At 43.4% G+C, this 22049-nt stretch overlaps 1 protein-coding gene across 6 annotated transcripts in view; it reads left to right on the plus strand.

Annotated features, from left to right (window-relative positions):
• The window catches only part of PLEKHA4 (pleckstrin homology domain containing A4), a 2050101-nt gene that overhangs the window by 1935853 nt on the left and 92199 nt on the right, over positions 1-22049 (plus strand). The window lies entirely within an intron of this gene.

Below are 22049 nucleotides of genomic sequence, written 5' to 3' on the forward strand. Positions count from 1 at the left end.
CAAGATAACAAAAGGAGATGTTAAGAATGTAAATATAGTTTCTGTTAGCCTGGGAACCCAGGGAAGTGTGAAGAATGATGTAATGGGAACCAGGAATGTGATTTTTAAAAACAGATTATTAAGCATTTTTGTCTTGACCATCCAACTCATCAGCATTCTGCCTGTCTTCTATATGTAAGTTTATCTTATACTTGTGTTTTCTCTTAGAAATAGCTAGAAACTTGAAAGATTTGACTGTGTTTTTCTGTGATGTCAGAACTGTACTACTGAATTATTTTAAGTATTTCTCTGTGATCTTTGAACTCTTTACTAGCACTGTGTAGTAAAAGGTATTGTCTTGTGTTTTTATTTATTATTAAATATTCTTAAACCTTTCAACTGTGGCTGTTTTGTGTAGAGATAATTTAAGCTCGTAAGAGCACTTGCATGCCTTTGGTAAAATTGTACAAAGCCACTCTAATAGCTTTAGCCATGGGCTCTACTACCAATTGGATAATAATATTGCGCGGTAATAATTGGACATTGGACACCCTTTTAAGGGCCTTTGAGTAGCTGATAAATATTAGCTAGTTGGTGGCAGTGATTTCTACCATATAGTCTGGGTAAAGTGGGCACAGCTGGAGAACCTGTGCCATCTCAAAGTGTGTGTGTGTCGGCTACTTGGGCAGGGACAGGAACCACTGGTTGGACAGAGAGGGTGCTGGAGGTTTTAGCGTGTGCAGCTGGTTGAGATCTGGACCCTATAGCTGCGCCAGTGGAGAGTCTTATTGGGGACCTGGAGAGCAAGGGAGCAACCAGCACCCGACTTACTGTGATCTCTGTGTGCTCTTAAGGGAAATTGCACTTTACTGTGTGTATTTGTTATCCTTTCCTCCTATATGAGATGCCCCTCACTGGTGTTAGTGGTGAGGATTGAGTCTCCTTGATTGCTGGGCCAGGGCATGGGTGTCACAGAAGCCTGCAGAACCAGGGTTTCCAAGACTTTTATTTTGGATAAACCCTTTCAGCACTTCTGAAAGGTTGCACAAATGCCCACCTCTGGGGTGCTTGCTTTGCACCTGGTCCTCAATAACAAAAGATACTTGGGTGCTAAAATCATATCCAGAGGTTATTTTGTACCATTTTCTCAAATTCCCCCAAACAAAAGGAAAAGAGTGCCTAATGTTCAACCCAGTCAGAAGGAGGCAGCAACTCTAGAAATTCAAAAGCTGATAGACAAAATAGCCACCCAGGAAGTCCCTCTAGACCAGAAAGGATTCATAACTTACTTAGTATTCCTTTTAGTGCCAAAGAAAATAGGGAACCTGAGACAGTTCTAGACCTCAGCAAACAGAATCAATTTGTAAAGCAGTCAAAGTTCTGAATGGTCATGGTTCAGTCCATTTTGCTGTTTCTATGCAAGGATGGTGGGATGTGCTCCATCAGTCTTCAGGATGTGCACTATCACATCAAGCTAAACAAATTAGCCTCACGATTTCTATGCTTTCAGCTGGGGGCCAGTCACTACCAGTTCAGAGCCCTGCCCTTTGGTCTCACCACAGCCTCCAGGGTGTTTACCAAATGCGTGACAGTGGTAGCAGCTGACTTGAGACTGCTGGGATTTCAAGTGTTTCCATACCTAGATGACTTGCTCCTCACTGATCCAACCAGCATCTCCCAGGGGATTCCAGGGACTACTTGCTCCAGTTATGTCAATCCCTAGGCATCTCAGTCAACATCTGCAAGTCTCATCTTCAGTCTGTTCAGAGCCGGGAGTTCATAGAAGCTCAGTGGAGCACAGTCAGTCAGATAACCTCCCTTCCACCATATTGAGTACAGACCCTCAGGTGTCAAATGGAACAAGTAATCTCACACCCTTCTCCCCATGCCAGACTTATTCTTTTTGCCTTAGGGTCAATGGTAGCAGCTATTGCCTTGGTTACCATGGCAATGACAGCTACTATTGCCATAGTAACCAAGGCATTGGCAGCTACTATTGCCATTGCCTTGGTTACCGTGGCCCATATTTATATGTGTATTCTTTAATGGACTGTAGCTGTTCAGTGGTCAAGTCTTCTCCATCCCTTAACCTTATCAATCAAACTCACATGAGTATGCAAAGACCCCCTACACTGGTGGATTAAGTCGGACAAAGTTTCCCAAGTCTACCCTCAGTAGACACAGTAACCACAGACACCTCTCAACTGGGGTGGGGGAGCATTTCTTGCGACGAACAGTCTAAGGCATGCGATCCTCAGAAGAGACCAATTCACACATATGTGTCCTAGAGATGAGTGATCCTCCTAGTATTGCAGGCCTACCAGGATGCCCTTCCTCTTGGAAAAATTGCAATTCAAACCAATGACATGTCTGTGGTTTGGTCATCAACAAACAGGGAGGAACCTGATCTTATCTCCTTTGTTGAGAGGCAGTGAAAGTGTGGCAGTGGGTGATCCTTCTCCAACGGCTTTCTTATGATAACTCACATATCAGCGAAATCCAGTGTGCTAGCTGACAATCTCAGCAGGTCCATTCTGATGCTCACAGTGGCAGAGAGGACTTTCCATTGGGGTCAACCTTGCTGCAATGTCTTTATGTCTCTCCACAACAACAACTGCAGCAAGTTCTTTGGCCTGATCCCCCCTCTGGTAGAGTCACCAAGAGGTGCTCTCCTCCAGATTTGACCCTCCTGTCTCCTCTACACTTACTCACCAATACCACTAATTCCCAAATTCTTACAGAAGGCACTTTGGTTGAAGAGCACAGTTATCCTCATTGCAGCGTTTTGGCCTCAAGTGTGGTTCCCTTTCCTTTGGCCTCACCTTTGATATTCACCCTGGATATTAGACCTCAGTCCAGACCTTCTCTCTCATCTATGGGGATGGATCACCCAGATATTACAGGTCTCAATTTGACAGCATGGTTTCTCCAGTTCCACTGATAGTTAGATAGTGCAGGCTTTCCTCCCCTGTCTGACAGATTCTATTATCTTCCAACAAGCCCTCCACCAGAATGATCTACAAAGGTAAATGGAAAAGATTTTCTGTTTGGGCTCTCCAGAGAGAACTGGATCCCTTTGCTGCTCCTACTTCTGCTGTCCTAGACATTTTAGCATCCATTTTTCAAGAAGGAGATAGTTTCTCTGCTATCAAAGTGCAATTAGTAGTCATATCTAATTTTTACTTGGGTGAAAATGCTTCTTCATTAGTTTCTTCAAAGCTGTACAAGGCCTTTCTTAAAGGTGGAGGACTGTACCCCACCCTGGGATTTTAAAATTGTACTGCAAGGTTTAACACAAAACCTCTTTGGACCATCAACTAAATATGATTTAAAAATTTCAGAGCCCCTTTGGGCCATCAGTTAAATATGATTTAAATGTTTATCCTGGAAACTGTTTTTCTGGTGGCCATTATGTATTGAAGATGAGTTTACAAACTCTAGGCTCTCTCTTCAAAATCTCCATACCTCATCTTCCACAAAGACAGGGTTACCTTATGGACCAATCCTTCCTTCTTGCCCAAAGTAGCCTCAGAGATGAATATTAATCAACCCATTAATTTGCCTGTTTTTGTTTCCAGTCTTTGCTAACAAAGGTGAATGCATGCTTTATCTTTTGGATGCACATAAACAACTCCATTTTTAAATCCATAGAATAAAAAAATTGACATTCAGAGCAATTGTTTGTCTCTTTCTCCTCAGACAAATTGAGCTCACCAGTTTCTATAATTACCTTAGCCAAATGGCTTATTGATTGCACTTTCTTTGTTTATAATCAGCAAGGTATGTCCCTACCCAGAACTTCTAAAGCATGCTCCACCAGGTCCATGGCTACATCTTTTACCTTCTTGTCTAGATGACATTTGTGTAGCAGCTACCCGGTCTAATGTTTATACTTTATTGCTCATTACAAATTGGATTTGACTTCCAGAAACAGGGCTGCATTTGATTCTGCAGTACTATGGAATATCCTTCTGTGAGGGCCATCCAAGGTTTATGTAGCTAGGGACTCTGTCCTATCATTTGAGGAATGATTGAGAAGAAAAGCATCAGATATTAAAGTTATGTACTCACCATAACTATGCATCTGTGTTGTCCATTTTCATTCTTCATCAACTCCCCTTCCTCCATACCCCATCTTTTTAGCTCCTGAAGTGACTTTTTGGGTTTTGTGGAACCTCTGTTCCAGGTTTGAGTCCCAGTCTTCTAGTACTAGCCTTACTTTTGTCTTAACCTATGGTTAGTTCTATCTATGGTTTATAAATTAGCAAACTCAGTGTGAGGTATTGCAGGATGACAGGGGCATTATGGGTAAAGGGAGGAGTTCAAGACTTGGATCCAAGAGTCTTGTAAATGGGGCTGAATTGGATCCGAGGTCAGATCTGAGACCCATTAGTTGAGAAAGAATGAAACCAACAGAACCAACAAAAAACAGTACAACAAATGTATAAATTAAATAAAAACAGCCACAAGTGCAGGTAGCTAGAAAGTCAGAGTAAGAACATTGAGTAAGAAAGAGAGAGACAGAGAGAGAAAAAGAGACAGAGAGCAGACAAGAGATGGTGTTACTTTCACATGGCCTCCATTATGTGTCTGTCTGGCTATCTATCATCTGTTTATTTATTTATTTACTATTTTTTTTACACAGGAAAGACCAGAACACATATTTAAAAAAGTTTAAAGTCTGTCTGGCTCCACGGCTGTAGCAAGGCATACACCACATTATTTTACAAGGTTTGCAGAGTCAGCATGCTGTCCTGCACTGGAGATAAGCTAGCCTTAAATAAAAGGGTACCAAGGGAAACAACAAAGGAAATGCTGATGTTAGCATATGTGCTACAGCTATACTTCCATATTTAGGCTGTGTGTGGTAACAAAAAAGTTGTTCATAGGTTCATAGGTTCATACTAGGCCACCTGCCCTGGGGCAATTATAAGCCTAGCCCGATTTTGTTTGGCTTACGCCACCCCTTGATTTGAGTATACTGTACCCTTTTTAAGGTTTAGTTTGCTGTGCCTCTGTCTAATAGTGACACGGAAGTAATCCCCGGGACAAACCTACGATCCCCCATCCACTGATCAAGATTCTTCTTGAAGAGATTCAGTGAGGTACTCTGCCTAACATGGATTGGAATTCTATTCCAGAATGAAGGGAGCCTCTGGGTTATGAATCTGTCCCTCCAGCAAGTTCTATTTATTTCAGTGCTGAGGTTCAAGTCCCTCGAGCGTGTGGCTCTAAGGTATTTAGATTTACTGAGGTGGAGCATGTCCATTAATTCTGGATTGGACATAGCTTTATATGTCAGGCATAGATTGCCTCGAAGTAGGCGGTATGCAACTAAGTAGAGCTGGAATTTTTTTAACCGAGCAGCATATGGCATCTGTTTGAGTCCCTTGATCCTCTTGGTGAGGTACTTTTGGGGTCTTTCTAATTGCTGCAGGTATCGGGTAAGGTACATCCCAAAAGGGGCATTGTATTCTATGATGGGCCTGATGAGGGATGAATAAAGGGGCATGATTACCTCTTTTGATCTAGAGGTGAATCCTTTCATGATGAGGTGGGCTATGTAAAAGGTCTTTCTAACCACTTTGGTAATGTGGTTGTCAAAGGAGAGATTGCTATCAACTTGGGTCCCCAGATCCCTAATTTCTTTCTCTGTATTTAATGGGTTACCGCCTATGTGGTAATTTGTGGGCACATTGTTTTTGCCAAAGGGTATGACTATACACATTTTGGCATTTAGCTTTAGACCATGGCTCTGGCACCAGTTATCCATCTCTGTGAGACCTTTTTGAAGGATGTTTGTGTCAGTTGGAGAGTTGATTATGGCGCCTTGTTTGCAGTCGTCTGCGAACTTGGTGTGCCATAGTCCTCCAACATTGGCCTGTACCTCGGAAAAGTATATACCGAACAAGAGCAGTCCCAGGACAGAACCTTGTGGGACGCCACTTGTGACCGGTTTCGAGTCTGACATGGCTCCAGCAACTCTCACTCTGTGGGTTCTGTCTTTGAGCCAGTTTGCGACCCATCTTGTGACATAGGGGTTTATATTTAAGCTGGATAGCTTATCTATGATGCCTGAGTGGGGTATTGTGTCAAATGCCTTTGCTAGGTCCAGATAGGCTGTGTGGACTACCTTCCCTTCATCTATGGCTTTGCTGACTGTTTCGAAGAAGTCAACCAGGTTTAAATGGCAGGATCTGCCCTTGACGAAGCCGAACTGGGTAGGATCTAGTGTCTATAGGTCCCCAATGTCTTTGTTTATAAGCTCCATGATGATCCTCTCCATAGCCTTGCAGACTAAGCTAGTCAGGCTTATGGGGCGATAGTTTCCAGGGTCCGTAGAGGATCCACCTTTGTGGAGTGGGACCACTGTTGCTGTACGCCATTCTGTGGGCACATATCCTGTAGCGAGGCTGAGATTGTACAGCTGTTTTATTTGAGGGGTTAGTTCTTCTTGGAGTTCATGTAGGACGCAACCCGGGACACCATCTGGTCCCATGGAAGCAGTGTTTTTTGCTTTGAAGAGGGCAGCCTTCACCTGAGCATCAGAGATGTTTGGGAGGCAGCCCTCTGCCGGGATAGATACTTGCTCTTTTTTTGGGAGGGAGGGGGTGGAGAAGTTTGCACTGAACCTGTCTGCCAGGATTTTGGCAATATCTGTGGGTTCAGTGTATTTTTTGTCATTTAGAATCAGCTCAGAACAAGTCTGGGAGTTGCATCCCAGGTTCCTAACATAACTGAAAAAAGCCTTATGATTGTCTTTAGTGTCCTGAGCAATTTTTCTCTCTAAGCTGGCCTTGGAGGATTTTATGAGGGATCGTAATTTTTTGCTAGTACTGATCAGAGATGCCTTCCCTATTAGGGATTTTGCTCTATCATGTAGTATCTTCCTCCTTCTGTTGTACAGTTTATTTATGGCTGGGGTCCACCAGACTGGACGCCTGCCTTTGGATGATTGGGTCTTGGTTTTGTTTGGGATAGCATGATCCATGCATTCCTGGAGATGTCCATAGAATGCGTTTATATAGGATTCTGCAGTTTGGGCCGTAGTTTCCACTGGCCCTGGGGCCTTGAAGGATTCCACTTTGGTTTTGAGAAGTGAGAAGTTCGCTTTTGAGAAGTTGTTCACTGTGGTTTTCTGGGCTGGGGGTGGGATCGGGATGTGGACATCCAGTGAAATTAATTTATGGTCTGATCTTACCAATGAGGGATATACTTCAGGTGTGGAGCATAGAGTCCCCATGTTGGTAATGATCAGGTCTAGTATGTTATCCCCTCTTGTGGGAGTGGTGACTAGTTGTTCCATAGCATTTGAGTTTATAATTTCCAGGAACCTTTGGGCTAAGGTGCTGGGGCTTGAGTAGTGCTCCCAGTCTATGTTTGGGTAGTTGAAGTCGCCTAATATAATGGTGTTTGGAGAGATCTTCATGTTCTCCAATGTTTTCAGGAAAGCCGAGTGGGATTCCTGACTTTGAGAGGGTGGTCTGTAGGATGCTATAAATTGAAAAGCAGTCTTGCCCACTGTTAGTTGCACATGGATGGTCTCCGATACTTTGTGCAATGCCACTAACCTGGAGGTGTGGATATCCTTGATAAATATGGAAACTCCCCCTTTTGTGGTTCGGTCCAGGTTTTGGGGCCGAAAAGCATGATATGAGGTATAACCTGGTAGTGCTGGGGTGCTCTCTGGAGCCTTGAACCAGGTTTCTGTCACTGCACAGATATCGATGTTCTCCATACTGAGGAGAGCTTCGAGTGCGTGCATCTTGAGGTTAAGACTTCTGGCATTTAGCAGCATTACCCTTAGTTTCTTGTTTCTTGTGCTGTCTATGGAGGTGGGTTTGACTTTAGAGCCATGCCTAAAAAAGGCACTATGGGGGTGGCAAGAGCCTTTGCCAATATCTGAAAGCCCAGTGGTGGCAGGTGCAAGCCATCCCTAGCGAAGCAACGTGGCTTGTCGAGCATGTCATCCCAGGCTGACAGACACTGGATCCCCTTTGAATGACACCAAAATTTTAGCCAATTGTTAAAATCGATCATTTTGTCTTTGTACTGTGGCATCATTCTGTGTGAGGGTAAGATGCTGCTAAAGGTCAGGGTCATACCGGCCTGGGATACATGATCAGAGAGCTCCTCTATGTTTCTTTTCATGTAGTCCAGGGAGGTACATCTCAGGTCATTCACACCAGCATGTAATGACTGAGTCATATTTGTATTTGCTTTGGAGTGACCTGAGTGCTTGCGTTATGTGGCGGATCCTAGTGCCTGACAGGCAGCTCACTGTGACCTTCTCTTTATTCAGCCTGGTGAGTGGGACATCAGTGTGTCTGACAATAGAGTCACCTATTACAAGAGTATCAGGTGTGTTATTCATCCTTAAGGGCTGTGGCTGCTTGGCACACTGACTTTGTGGGCTATGTGTTGTGCGTGTTTTGTTTTGGGGTAGTGTTTGCTTGGATGTCTGCTTTGGAGGTCTCTGTTGCTTAGGTAGATTTTTATTTAGAGCCTCCGAGTATGTCTTTGTGTATTTATGTGTTTGGTTCGCTGATGTGGTGGGACTATGTGATACTGGAATTGTGTTGTGTGAGGTTACCTTCTCCTCCTGACTGGTTTCACCAGTTTTGAGATGAGAGAGCTCAGCCTCCAGTTTGGCTATATGGTTGCATCTCTCACATATATTTGAACCTGTTTGGAGGAGTAGAGGGTTGTCCGTGTACATGAGACAGTTGTAACATTGCCTCAAAATTCCCAGATTCACCAGCTGGACTGGAGAGGAAACCATTGACTGACCTTTGAACATGCTAGAGTAATATAGGGAAACTGAATTAAGACGGACCAATAGGGGACAAGGTAATTGTAGAGAGTATAAGAGTAAGTAGTGCTTATGGTTTAATAGTGCTAACTTGTAAGATTACTTATTTGGACCAGTGAAGGGCCTTAGAATGAGAATATGGTGTTTAAATTGAGAGATAGAGCAGTTCTGAGGGAAAAAGTGAAGAGCAGACTTTGTGGAGCCAGGAATAGTTTAAACCCAATTAGGCGGCGCTGTCCGTTGTTGCGCTATGCACAAAACCTCGCAAAACCGCGCAAAAGAGGGATTTAAGAGAGGAAGATCAAGGAGTTTGGAATTGACCCAAAATGGCCAATAGAAGTATAGTTTCAAGTCAGTAACCACTCCCACAGGGGCAGGCAGGCTGCTCAATGTTTATCACTGCCACTGATGAACAGAGAGACTTCCCTTTAGCCCAAGCAAAAAATGGCCTCCAAGAAACTTACAAACAGTTCAGAACAGCAAGCCTGTAACTGAACTTTTTTAAATCTCAGAAAGAGCCTAGAGTATGTCATGATTTGTTGATCCTTCATTGAATCACTATTCAGTGAACACATTAATACAAATCACAACCCCTCAAAATTCTGAAATTCTACAACTGTTAAAATGTATGAGGGCAGTCCTACCTTTGCAGTACATGATGTCTGGGAGAATGGGCTCATTAAATTGTGTATTGCAGATTTTTTTTCATGGGATACTGACCACATAACATCTGATAAAGACTGGATTGATGATATACATGGTAACCATGCTTGGGACAGCAGCAGCCAACAAAGGAATTTGGTGTATACATAAAATACAATTATTTCGCCATTACTGGTAGAGAGGTAACAGTCAGATCTGCAGTTCCAAAAGGTCTTGGCTACAACCCTGACTGGTACAGACATGTTAGGGTACCTTTTTAATTCTTTTTTTTTTTTAAAGTCTTGCCTTATCCATGCAGTTAAATGGATACACTCATGGCCTTTGTTTTACTTTGTAAATAAATTAAGAAATACTTTTTTTTATTTTGAATGTGGAAGAAGTTGGTTAGTGATACAAAAGTTGATTTGGGCTCTGTACAATTTCTCAGATTCTTATGTTTGCTTTGTATACTACGAAAGATAAAGTGTGCTGAGATGACAGAACAAATGTGGCTCTGAATGTCCAATTACTCATGAATGAAATACCCTCAGAATATTATGCTGCATAGAAAAAGTGTTTAAGCAGTGGAGACCAAGTTCAACCTGTTTTATAACAGGCATAGCCACATTAAGATGTTGTAATTACTGATCTGACGGTCAGTTATTCTATTATTTTCTTAAACTCATGTCTTGCTGTAAACTGAACGGTAACTGCTTGTTGTATGGTTTTTTTGCACTTACTAGACATTAATAAAATGCGACCAACTCCATTTTTTAATTTATATGTATCAACTGACCGAGTCACATTTCTTATTAATTGCTGAAGTTTCATTTTGCCTACATTCAGAAAGCTGATGCCTTTTCACAATATCATCTGCACAATCTACTAGATAATTGTTATTTGTACTAGCAATTCTTTTACTAGAGTGTACCTGTTACCTGTTGTAAGGACCATAAGGACACTTAAGGTAACTTTTATTTCTGTATTCCTTTAAATCTGTCTGTCACAGACAAAGCTCTACACTTTCATTGCTATGCGTCTTGAGTACAACAGCCTTCCTCTCTTTCTCTTAAAAATGTATGGTAAAGTACAATACCCTGATCAGCCATCTAAAATGCAAGAGTTAGTGATCACTATCATATTCACTAGTTCATTACTGATTCTTCTCACATTTATTAATCTAACATTTTAATTTAATATGCTACTGGGGCATTGCTGTTTGTTTTAGTTTGTTTACTCCACTTTGCAGAAATACGTTTGCCCACAGCAGGAGGCACCTCCAAAATTAAACTGTACCCATTCTCTCTCCTGGCAATTTAATTCTATTTAGGTCACATTACCATATTTATTAATTAATAGCATAAGTTCTCCATCTCTGCAGTTTTTGTTCTACCCAGCAATTGGTGCAAACTTAGTCCCTGATATAAACAGTAAGTCAGTATATTGATTATTAACACTCTCCTAGTTAAGGATTAAATAACACTCAGGCCCTGGCTAAGTCATTTTTTACTTTTTGTTACCTGGTTGATTATTTTCTTAACATAGTGCATGCGTGGATTCTACCCGCTCAGTTCAGCCCTCATTTTGCTCAGGCTTCACTCTGCTCCCCTACTCTACCCCACTCCAAATTCTCTCCCACCCCCAGCACACTTACCCTTGTACTGCCATTAACTCCTCCCCTAACTTATTACACCAATCCTCAACTCTCAACAATTACTCAGTCTTTGCACATTCCTCTTCACCTCTCAAAAGATAGCCCCCACAAACCAAATCAGCTATTGTTACCAGTCTTCATTCTCACTCAAAGTACTTGCTAACTATCACTGTCATACTACATTCCACTAAATCCTCTCACCAGTAACACTGCACATCTTTTCAAATAAGTCTTCCTTCTATTACTAATTCTTCGTACAATATTTAAACCATGCTTACTACCATGCTCAATACTTCCTGCTTTCCCCAATCCTATTTCTACTCACACACCTCTCATCTCCTCCACTCCTCTCTCTAAAAACAAAATGTAACACAGAGACTGCAACTATAGCAAACCACCCATCCCAAAACAGCTATGCAAATATCTCACCATGTTTACTTACCATGAATTTCATGTACTGCCATAAACTAAAATATTTCCATACACACAATCAAATTACAACGAATCCCAACAAAAAACAAAATATTCATTAACAACTCAATTCTACCTACATTAATTAAGTTATGTGGAAGCATACACCCCAACCTAGGACCACTCCATAATACTAACAAAAACATTAATTCTAAATCCCTAAACTTTATTACTTGAAATCTAAGAAGTATCTGCAGAAAATCAACCCTTCCCTGCTTGGATTAATCAATACAAACCCAACATAGTAGCATTAACAGAAACATGGTTGAAACCAAACTTAAAGGACAATGAAATACTTCCACCAAATTATAATTGTGATGCCCGTGCACAGGCCCAGCAATCAAGGAGCCTCAATCCTCATCACTAACACCAGTGAGTGGTGTCCACATTGGGAAGGATAACAAATACAAACACAGTGAAGTAAAATTTCCCTTAAGAGCACACAGAGATCATAGTCAGTCTGGGGCTGGCTTCTCCTTTTCCCTCCTGATCCTCAATAAGACTCCCCACTGGCACAGCTATAGGGTCCAGATCTCAGCCTAGTGGTCAAGCTAAAAACCTCCAGCACCCTCTCTGTCTAACCAGTGCTTTATGTCCCTGCCCAAATAGCTGACACACACACACACACACACACACACACACACACACACACACACACACACACACACACACACACACACACACACACATACACACACACACTTTGATATGTGAGCTATATACAAATGCACAGACACACCTAGGGAAGGCTGGCACAGGTTCTCCAGCTATGCTCCCTTCTGCCCAGACTATACGGTAATACCATTTGTCACCAACCACTAATATCAGCTACTGATAAGGCCCTTATCAAATGGTGTCCAATTATTACAATGCAATATTATTATCCAAATGCTGTGTGTGACTGAACAGCAAAGCTTATTGGAGTGGCTTGGCCAGTATCACTATGTACATGCAATGTACTCTAGAGCTTAAATTATCTCTACACAAAACAGCCACAGTTGAAAAGTTTAAAAATATTTAATAGTAAATAATAAGAACATAAGACAATACTTCTTACTACATAGTGCTAGTCAATAGTTCAGGGATCACAGGAAAATGCTTAAAATAATACAGTAGAATAGTTCTGACATCAGTACAGAAAAACAACTAGTCTAATCTTCCTATTTCCTATATCTATATCTAACACCAAACACAGTTCTAAAATAAACTTACATATAGAGCAAGACAGTGCTGGTGATGTTGTCAGTTCTGAAAACAAATGTCAAATGCTCTGATTCTCTGTCTCTGTCCTTAAATTGATAACACAGCACCACTGACTCATTTCAGATTACATCATTATTCTCTGTTTCCCAGGCTAACAGAAACTCTACATTTACATTGCTTTGATCTTGCACCTGGTCAGGAAACCACAGTAATTAAAGACATTATATATGTAAAATCTAGCAATTAACTCTGGTCTCACAACAAAATAAAGAATATGCTGGTTCAGACAGCATGGCTCCAAGCCTGGAGATCAAAAACAGTCATAAAATGCTTGGCTTATCAGCTTTCTTACAGCAGAGTGCACTGTTGTTACATTTTTTGCAGTTCAACATCCAGTACAGTCTTTTCACATTTAGGAGACCAAGCCTGTGGCTTATATTAATATTCGCAAATGACAGAATTATTTACAAAATTCTATCCACTAGGCTGGCAGCCTTCACATATCTTCACATATCCCCCCCGGAGAACACAAGTTAGTTTTTCAAGTGACCCTTGAGAAACATTCCTTGAGAGGGTTAGGTCTATCTGAGTATACCTTACCCCATTATCTGTCTTGAGAGCCCATCTGCATTGGCATTGCTGATCCCACTGCGGTGCTGCACTGACATATCATATGCTTGCAACTCTAGGCTCCATCTTAGCAACTTGGCATTTTGCTGGCTGGCTCTGTGTAACTATGTTAGGGGATTGTGGTCTGTAACTACAGTGAATTTGCTTCCATACAGATAAGGATGAAGTTTCTGCAGTTCCCACACTATGGCTAGACATTCCTTTTCTGCAGCTGCATAGCATTCCTCCCTGGGTTGGAGCCTACAACTGAGATAAACCACTGGGTGCTCTTCTCCCACTGAAGAAATCTGTCTAAGTACAGCCCCCATCCCATGGTTCTAAGCATCCACCTGCACAACAAATTCTTTACTGTAATCTGGACTGGCTAACACAGGGGGTCTTCATAAAGCTTCTTTAAGCTTCTGGAATGCCTGCTCACATGCTGTGGTCCACACTACCTTATCTGGCCTGTTCTTCCTTGTCAGGTCTGTGAGGGGAGCAGCTATGGTACTATAACTAGGGATTAACTTTCTGTAGTACCCTGCTGTCCCTAAGAATGCCCTCACCTGCTTTTTGGTAACAGGTGCAGGCCATGCCTGAATGGCTTCCACTTTGGCAGGTTCTGGCCTGATCTTACCACTGTCCATTCTATGTTCCAGGTAGGAGACCTCTGCCATACCCACCTGACATTTGCTCGGCTTAATGGTCAACCCTGCCCTCTATAGTCTGCCCAGCACCTCCCTGAAATGTTGAAGGTGCTATTGCCAGGAATGGCCATAGATGGCAATATCATCTAGGTAAGCAAGGGCAAACCCTCCTGTTCCTGCTAGGATATGATCTACCAGCCTCTGGAAAGTCGCTGGGGCATGTTTCATCCCAAAGTGCATCTTTGTGAACTCATACAAGCCAAAAGGAGTCACAAAGGCTGACTTCTCTCTAGCACTGGGAGTCAAGGGGCACCTACTAATAACCCTTGGTAAGATCAATGGTTGTAAGATACTTAGCCCCACCCAGTTTATCTAGGGCCTCATCTGTCCTAGGCATGGGGTAAGCATCTGACTCTGTGTGACTATTTAATTTCCTGTAGTCCACACAGAACCTGGTGCTGCCATCCTTCTTTGACACCAACACCACTGGGGAGGCCCAGGGACTGTTGGACTCTTGAATTACCCCTAGTTCTAACATTTCCTGTATCTCCTTCCTCAGAGTTTGTTTGACTATCTCAGGCACCCTATAAAGGGCCTGTCTAATAGGCCTTTGTGGTCCTGTATCCACCTGGTGCTGCACCAGGTGAGTGCACCCTGGAGTCCCAGTGAACACGTCCACAGACATTTGTAACACTGCTTGGATTTCTCGAACCTGGGTAGGAGATAGCTGCTGGGACATTGCTACCCCTTCCACTGAGGTGTCAGTCCGAGCCCCACTGAGTAGATCAGTCAGCATATCTCCCTCAGACTCTTCCTGCAAGCCACTGCAAATACTCAGCACAAGGGCCTCCCTATCATGTTAAGGTTTCATCATGTTAACATGGTACAATTTGTGCTTCTGCCTCCTGCCTAGAAGTTCCACCATGTAGTTAACATCATTTACCTTTCTTACTAACTTGTAGGGTCCCTCCCAAGCTGCTTGCAGCTTGTTGTGCTTGACACGAATGAGAACCATTACCTGCTGCCCTACAGCATACTCTCTAGCTCGAGCATTCCTGTCATACCATACCTTTTTCTGTTCTTAGACTTCTGCCAGGTTCTTCTGGACCAAACCCATGACTTCCCTGAGCCTTATCCTGAGGTTTAGGACATATGCCACAACAGACTCCTTGTGAGATTCACACTCGCCTTCCCACTCATCACGAATTAAATCTAAAGGTCCCCTCACTCTATACTCATACAGCAACTCAAAGGGTGAAAAAACTGTGGATTCCTGGGGAACCTTTCTGTAAGCAAACAACAGATGGGTCAAATATTTGTCCCACTCCCTCTTAAACCGGTCTGCAAATGCCCATAGCATGGACTTGATTGTAGAGTTTAACCTCTCAACAAGACCATTAGCCTGAGGATGGTAGAGGTTGGTCTTTAGTTGATTCACTCTGCAGTACTTCCACAGTCAAACCAGCAGGTCTGACATGAAATTGGCACCTCTGTCAGTCAGTATTTCTTTTGGGAAAGCTACCCTACTGAAAACCTCTAACAAAGCATTTGGAACCTTTTCTGCCTCAATGGAGGACAAAGCCACTGCCTCAGGGTATCTTGTAGCATAATCTACTACCACTAGGATATACTTTTCCCTGTGGAACTTGGGGTACTCAGAGGACCCACAATATCCATAGCTACTCTCTGAAATGGCTTCTTAATTACAGGCAAAGGCATCAAAGGAGCTCTCACCTTGTCTCCTGCCTTGCCTACCTTTTGGCACTGCTCACAGGTCCTGCAGTACCCTGTTACATCTCTGGAAATTCCAGGCCAGTAGAAGTTCTGCATAATATGTCTCTTTGTATGTTTTATGCCCATATGACCTGCAAAGGGCATATTATGGGCTATGACTAGAAGTGCCAGATGGTAGGCTCTAGGCACTACCAACTTCTGTATTCTCTCACCGTCTAGCCCTCCCTCAGGGGTCCACTCTCTGTACAGATTCCCCCTTCCCTTGAGAATCAGGTCCCTCACTAGCTACCTCTCTCATGCCTTGCAATGTAGGGTCTGAGAGCTGAGCCTGTCTCAACTCTCTCTTTGTAACTCATCCCAGATCCCCTTCCACAGAAAGTCTGATATCCTCTGACAGCGGTGCTTCACTGTCAGCCTGGGTACTACTACTCACCTCTGCCCTTGCATTCACTCTGTCCAAGGGTTCATCAGTACGTACCAGCAGCTGTGGCTCAGCTTCAGTCTCACTGCTACAGAGTAGCTCCCTCCCTGAAGTAACCAACTCACCAGTCCCAAGTATGCAAGTATGCAGTCTGTCTTGGTCTCCCCTAGGCTCGCAGACTCACCTGCTTGTCTCCAAGCTTGACTGTGGGTACATAGTACTGCACTATCAAACTCATTCCCTATCAGGACACCTGCAGGAATATCCTCAAACACACCTACTTGCTGGCTTCCTTTTCAACCCTCCCAGTCAAGGTGAACCCTAGCCAAATGTATTTGGAATGGGATCCCTCCTAAAGCTCTGATTGGAGTAGATCACCCAAACAAGTAGTGCTCCTTTGTAAACATTGCAGGCTTCACAATGGTTATGTCAGAGGCTGTGTCTCTCTTAGCAATGGCCTCTTTGCCATTCGCTAAGATAGGATATAACCTCTTGTGGTAGTTTGGTACCCTTGTCTCAAGACAACCTACTGTTGGCATTTTGTCTTTTCCACTTACTGGCTCTCTCACCTTTTGTTCCCCACCTTGCCTCCGTGGACATATGTATGCCACATGGCCCCACTGGTTGCATTCAAAACATTTAACCCTAGGTCCTAGATGTTTGCCTGTACTAGTGGCTTCCCCTGCTAATGACAGATTCTGTTGGGCAGTCTGGGCTGCCCACCATGGATTCCTTTAGACCTATGAGCAGTACTGGGGGTCCCTTTCATGTGTAGAGATGCCCTGCTTGCTATGTATAGGTCTCTCTTCTTCTCCAACTCCTCTGAAGTAGCACATTGTCTTTCAGCTAACCAGATCCTCATGTCCTCAGGCAAGGTGCTAAGGGCTTGTTCCCTCACCAAAATGTCTGCCAGCCCTTCAAAAGTGGTGACCTGATATCCACTCATACACCTATGAAAATAAGTGCTCACTTCAACAACATATTCCCACACACTTTCATCTGCCTTGTGTCTATGCTCATAAAACTTTTTCCTATAAGTTTTAGGTGTTAGCTTAAAAAATTCTAACAAGCAATTTTTAATGGCAGTATAGTCAAAACAGTCAATGTCAGACATTTTAGACAAAATAGTTACAGCTTTACCATGGAGTAAGGGGGTCAGGAACCGTACCCAGAGCCTTTGATCAACATCATACTGTTTACATACCTTCTCAAACATACGAATGAAACTATCAAAATTATCCTCCTCTGTAAACTGCAGAAGAAATTTACTGACCTTTTGTGCTTCTGGGGTCCAGTTACTCCCTTCCCCATTACCTCCATGACTCTGGCAAAGAGTCAGCATCTCCTTTTCATGCTGCCTCTGCCGTTCCTTTTCCACAGCTTCCATTTCCAACCACCTGGCCTTCAACTCAAGTCTCTTTAGCTCCAGATGGATTTTTATGTCCTCTGCATAAAGGTTGAGCTGTCCATTCCCTGAGTGTTGTACATCTCCACGGTCAGTCTTCTCGTCATCCTGGTTGCTGTTTTCTGATGCAGCTGTGACCAAAGCTGAAATCATGTCTGCCTTAGTCAGGTTTCCCTGCACCAGTCCTTTAGCCTGGCACATCTCAGCCAACTGGCACCTTGTCAGCTTCCCATACTCCTCTGCTGATATGCTTGCCTGCTCTCCGTGATTAACTAAGCTCATAAAAGAAATAAAACAATTGTTATCTGAACTCTGAATATTCACTGTGTGGCTGATTTAGACTACAAAAACAGCTTCAGTGATCACTGTACACAAGCTAAAGGAATTCACTATCCACACCACTACACGCCAGTTAGTATGTGCCAACCATTTAATATGTGGTGTGGATATCCCACCACTGCCAAACAATTAATACGTGATGCTAGTGCACTGGCTCAGCAATCAGGAGCCTCAGTACTCACCACTGTGTGGGACGTCCACATTGGGAAGGATAACAAATACCCACACACAGTAAAGTACAATTTCCCCTTAAGAGCACACAGAGATCACAGTCAGTCTGGGGCTAGTTTCTCCCTTTCTCTCTGGATCCACAATAAGACTCCCCACTGGCACAGCTATATGGTCCAGATCTCAGTCTAGTGGTCAAGCTAAAACCTCCACCACCCTCTCTGTCCAACCAGTGCTTCATGTCCCTGCCCAAGTAGCTGACACACACACACACACACACAGACTTTGAGATATGAATTATATACAAACACACAGACACTCCTGGGGAAGGCTGGCACAGCTTCTCCAGCTATGCCCTCTTCTGGCCCGACTATACGGTAGTACCACTTGCCACCAACCACTAATATCAGCTACTAATAAGGCCCTTATCAAACGGTGTCCAATTATTACTGTGCAATATTATTCATAGGTTCAAAGGTAGGTACTAGGCTATCAGCCCAAGGGCCTATGTAAGCCTAGCCAACAAGGTTTCCTGGCTTACGCCACCCAAGAAAGTTATTTTCCTGTGCCCCTTTTGAGCAGAGCCACAGAAGTGATCCCCAGGGTGTATTTCCTATTTCCCATCCACTTATTAAGATTTTTCTTGAAGAGTGCTAATGAGGAACTTTGCTTAACATAGATGGGTAGCTTGTTCCAGAGTAATTGAAGTCTCTGGGACAGGATTCTATCCCTCCAGCATGTCCTGTTTAGTGTGGTGACAAGGTTTATGTCCCTGGATCATGTAGCTTGGAGGGATTGGGACTTCTTTAAGTGTAGCATGTCCAACATCTCTGGGTTTAACATTGCTTTATATGTTAGGCAGAGATCACCTCGGAGTAGGTGATATGCTACAGAGTAAAGCTGTTTTTTTGAGACGGTCAGTGCAGGGCATCTGTTTGAGGCTGGTAATCCTCTTTGTGAGGTACTTCTGTAGCCTATCCAGCTGCTACAGATGTCTTGTGAAGTACATTCCACAAGGGGCATTGTACTCTATAATGGGTCTAATGAGTGTCAAGTAGAGGGGAACAATAACCTCTTTTTTCCTGGATGAGAACCCTTTTATGATGAGGTGTGCCATGTAGAAGGATTTCCTGACTACCGTGGCAATGTGATTATCAAAGGAGAGGCTACTGTCCAACTGGGTCCCAAGGTATCTTATCACATATTCGGCATTAAGTAGACTGCAGCCTATGTGGTAGTTCATGGGTACAGAGTTTTTACAAAAGGGGATGACAATGCACTTTTTGGCATAAAGCTTGAGGCCATGGCTCTGACACCAGGCATCTGTCTCAATGAGGCCATTCTGTAGGATGTCCACATCATTTGAGGACTCAACTATGGCTCCTAGTTTGCAGTCATCTGCAAACTTCATTAGCCAAAGGCCTTCTGTGTTAGCCTGTACTTCAGAGAAGTAGATACCAAACAGGAGAGGTCCCAGGACTGAACCCTGTGGTACTCCACTTGTCACTGGTTTGAAGTCAGATTTGGAGTCTGCAACTTTTACAGTGTGGGTTCTGTCAGTGAGCCAATTGGCAACCCATCGTGTTACATAGGGATTTATACATAGTTTAGTGAGTTTAGCTATAATTCCAGAATGGGGGATGGTGTTGAAAGCCTTGGCGAGGTCAAGATAGGCTGTGTGAACCACCTTACCCTCGTCTACAGCTTTGGTGACTGCCTCAAAGAAATCAGTCAGATTCAGAAGGCATGATCTGCCTTTCACAAACCTGAACTGGGTGGGGTCCAGAGTTTGGAGGTTACCAATGTCTTTGTTTATGAGTTCCATGATGTTATGTTCCATGGCCTTACAGACCAGGCTCATCAGGCTAATAGGGCGATAGTTCCCAGGATCACTTGTGGCTCCCGCTTTGTGGAGTGGGATAACTGTTGCTGTGTGCTATTCAGTGGGCACAATGCCTGATGTGAGATTATGATTGAACATGGTGCTTAGGTGGGGTGCCAGTTCATTCTGAAGTTCATGTAAAACGCAGCCTGTGATGTTGTCCTGTCCCATGGATGCTGTGTTTTTGGCTTTAGAAGGTACAGCTTTTATCTGCATAGTTGTGATTACAGGGACTCTGCATTCTTCCTGTATAGATGGGGGCCCTTTACGGGATGAGAGGAAGGTAAAGTTAGCACTGAACCAATCTGCAGGACTTTGGCAGTATCACTTGGCTCTGTAATGTTCGTGCCATTGTGTTGTAACTCAGAGCAGATCTGGGTGTTGCCATTGAGATTCTTGAGATAGCTATAGAATGCGTTGTGGTTGTCTCTAGAATCAGTGATGATTTTGTTTTCATAGCTAGCTTTGGAGGATCTTATAAGGGATCTCAGCTTCTTACTGAGGCTGACCAGGGAACTCCTCCACTCATGGGATTTTACTCTATTTTGCAATAGTTTCTTCCTTCTGTTGTAGAGTTTGTTTATGGCATGGGACCACCAGATTGGCTTCCTTTTTTTAGAGGATAGCATCTTGATTCTGTTTGGGATAACACGATCTATGCACTCGTGTAAGTGCTTATTGAGTGCATCTGTGTAGGATTCAGCAGTCGTAACTGTATTGTCCATCTGCATGGGTGTCATGAAGTTCATCACTTCTGTCTTAAGAAGTTTGAAGTTGGCTTTGGAGAAATTTTTTACCATGATTTCTTTAATGAAGGGCGGGGGCAGGATGTGGATATCTAGGGTGATTAGCTTATGACCTTATGATCTGACCAACGAGGAATTGACTTTAGGTGTGGAACACTGGTCACACATGTCAGTAATGACTAGGTCTAGGATATTGTTGCCCCTGGTGGGGGTGTGAATAAGTTGATTCAGGGCATTGGAATTTATGAATTCCAGAAAACGTTGAGCAAAGGAGTTGGTACATGAGTAGTTTTGCCAGTTAATGGTGGGTTAGTTGAAATCGCCCATTATTAGGGTGTTTGGTTGAACCTTAATATTTTCCAGTATATCAAGAAAAGAGGAGTGGGAATCCTGGGGTATGGTGGGAGATCTGTAGCAAGCTACAATTTGGATTGCAGTTTTGCCCAGAATTAGTTGCACTTTTATAACCTTGGATGCATTATGCTGAGCAACTAGCCTGGAGGTGTGGATATCCTAAATGAATATCGACACACCTCCACCTTTGGTGTTCCGGTCGAGGTTAGATGGCCGTAAAGTGCAGTATGAGTTATTGCATGGTAATGCAGGGGTGCTGTCTTGAGTCTTGAACGAGGTCTCAGTCACTGCACAGATATCGATGTTCTCCATTTTAAGGAGTTCCTTGAGGGAGTGCATTTTGAGATTTAGACTTCTAGCATCGAGTAGCATTACCCTCAGTTTTTGCTTGCCTGTTCCTATTATGGTGGTGAATTTTTCATTTGAACCTTGCCTAAAAAAGGCACTATAGGGGCAACAAGAGCCTTAACCAGTATCCGGAATCCCAGGGGTGACAGGTGCAGGCCATCTCTGGAAAAGCATTGTGGTCTGTCAACCATGTCGTCCCAGGCAGACAGATACTGGATCCCCTTAGAATGACACCAGAAGCTTAGCCACTTGTTAAAGTCAATCATTTTGTCCTTGTACTATGGTATCATTCTGGGTAATGGCAGGATGCTACTCAGGGCTAGGGTCATACCTGCCTGGGCTACAAGATCAGAGAGCTCTTCCATGTCTCTTTTCATGTAGTTCAGGGAGGTACATCTCAAGTCTTTCACGCCAACATGGACAATGACAGAGTCATATTTGTACTTGTTGTGGTGACCTGAGTGCGTGGGTTATGTAGCGGAGCCTAACACCTGACAGACAGCTGACAGTAACCTTCTCCTTGTTTAGCCTGGTGAGTGGGACATAAGTGTGCCTGACTATAGAATCACATATAACTAGTGTGTTGGGTACGTTGTTTTGCCTTATGGGCTGTGGTTGAGTGGCACACTGAGTCT

The sequence above is a fragment of the Protopterus annectens genome, chromosome 17.part0, assembly GCF_019279795.1.
Source record: "Protopterus annectens isolate FY-2018-M chromosome 17.part0, PAN1.0, whole genome shotgun sequence".
Taxonomy (NCBI): domain Eukaryota; kingdom Metazoa; phylum Chordata; order Ceratodontiformes; family Protopteridae; genus Protopterus; species Protopterus annectens.